This window comes from Hydra vulgaris, chromosome 13 (genome assembly GCF_038396675.1).
Source record: "Hydra vulgaris chromosome 13, alternate assembly HydraT2T_AEP".
Taxonomy (NCBI): domain Eukaryota; kingdom Metazoa; phylum Cnidaria; class Hydrozoa; order Anthoathecata; family Hydridae; genus Hydra; species Hydra vulgaris.
In genome coordinates this window covers 55,191,788-55,193,955 of record NC_088932.1, presented here as the reverse complement: position 1 = coordinate 55,193,955, position 2,168 = coordinate 55,191,788, and the positions used below count along the sequence as shown (strand labels likewise).

Below are 2,168 nucleotides of genomic sequence, written 5' to 3'. Positions count from 1 at the left end.
CTCATAGCATTTCCTTCTGAAACCACATGAATAGTGCAGTTGATGAACCATTCGTAGGACCGAAAAGACACAAAAGCATTTGAAACTAGAACTTTAGCGACATGAATTTCACAAGTTTAACTTTCAGAGAAAAAGTTCAAAGCAGGGTCTGTGGTATCAAGCAAATCTTTATGATTAGCATTTAAGTCACCAATAACAACAATAGTCTTATAATGGATAAAGAGAAAGGACACAGTCAATTTGATCAGAAATATAATTAAAAAGAGTGCAGTCTTGAAAGGAGAATGATAAAGAACAAAAAGAAAGGTGATTGAGTGAAGAGGCGCTAAATGAAAAGCACATAAAAATCAGAGAGCTATCGTATAGTTCGAAGCTACTGCAGAGTTTCAAAAAATCTTATTACCAGCCTGCCTCATACACATTAAACTGATATTTAGAGCTATACCCGCATTAGGAGTAAAAAAAAGAGTTGCATAGCCACTAACAAGGAAGTACAAGCAAAAACCCAGAAGTAGAATCAAGAAGATTTAGCTTTCATAACTTAAAACAAGAAACACAATGTAACATCTACAACAGCCTAGATATAGAAAGGGTGCAAGACTGATCAACAAAACTTTTTTGCTTACCTCTTAAGTCATAGGCCTAGTAGTAAGTAACCGGGGGTGATATTTGACCATGGTCGGGGCCGGGTTTGATAAAATATAGCCGGGGCTGGGTTTGTGACCATGACTGCATAAACATTTATACATCCTAACGTATATTTTTTAAATTCAAAATTCATGTTATATTTTGTATGTATATATGCATATATAAAAATCATTATAATCAACATGATTATCATGATCATCATTATTATCAATGACATCACCATCATAATTATGATAATGTTCAGCCGTGGTGCAGTGGTTAGAGCGCCTGCTTTATGAGTAAGAGATCCAGGTTCGAAACGAGCTTTGGACATATTTTCGCGTCACGGTAAGGAAGGAGGGGTGAACTTCCTGGTTAAATGCACTTCCGCAGTGCTCTGTGACAAGACCGTTAAGTCTTCTTGGGGCACCTAAATAACAATATAAAAAAAAAATGATCATCATCATCCTGATAAGATGATGATCATCATCATCATGATAATGATGATGATTATCATGATTATGATAATGATGATCATAATGATGATGATCATCATGATGATGATCATAATGATGATGATCATCATGATGATGATTATTATGATGATGATCATGATGATGATTATGATCATGATGATGATGATTATCATCATCATCATAATCATGATCATCATCATGATGATAATGATTATCATGATTATGATGATGATCATCATGATGATGATCATGATGATGATGATCATCATGATGATGATGATTATGATGATGATGATGATGATGATGATGATGATGATGACATTTTTGTAATTCCAAAAAGTAACTATTTTGATTGCAGGTAATAGAAGGCGGAAATACAGAAATTGAAGGTCTCGAAAGGATAAACAAGCAAGAAAGTGAAACATTGCAAATTGAACAGGTTAAATAGAAAGTGCTTACCCTCTACATAATGGCATTGTAGAGAAATATTTTTTTGACTAAATTATTAATTATTTTTTTTAAAGCTACTTACGGTTAAAGATAAAAAAATGAGCAAGAATCAGGTACCAACTTTAGTTATTGAAGATGAAGTGCCATTGGAAGTAAACAAGTTTTTTTAAAATTGTATAAACTGTAGCGCCCAAACTAAAGCATTAGTTTGGGCGCTACAGTTTATACAATTTTTTCCTCTTCTCAACCTTCTTGATATGGAAGCCTCCATACCAGGCTCCGTGGAGGAGGGAGGGTTAGACATTACAAATGTTGTAATTTAAGATAAGTGCAGTTTTTAGTTTGGGTGCATTACTTTGGGCGCCCATACCGGTAAATTGGTATGATATTACAGCTGGGTACGGCACTGATTTCAGTTATAAGTTTATGCTAACAAATAAACATTAAAACACATTTTTACCAGCAGTTTTATGTTACATTTTGTTGTATATTTTATTGATTTTAGAACTTTGAAATAAAAAGTTAAACGACGTAAAGTTTTTTGTCCTAAGTGTGGCGTGTGAGTTTTTTATACATTATTTTAATTATTTTCATTTTGTTTACTAAATGTTTGAA

At 33.2% G+C, this 2,168-nt stretch overlaps 1 long non-coding RNA gene across 1 annotated transcript; it reads left to right on the top strand.

Moving 5' to 3' along the window:
- The first annotated feature begins 1,393 nt into the window (after positions 1-1,393).
- LOC136090232 (uncharacterized) lies at positions 1,394-1,714 on the top strand. Its single transcript, XR_010643273.1, has 2 exons — positions 1,394-1,542; positions 1,628-1,714. It is a non-coding gene; the product is annotated as an uncharacterized LOC136090232 (long non-coding RNA).
- The last annotated feature ends 454 nt before the right edge of the window (positions 1,715-2,168 follow it).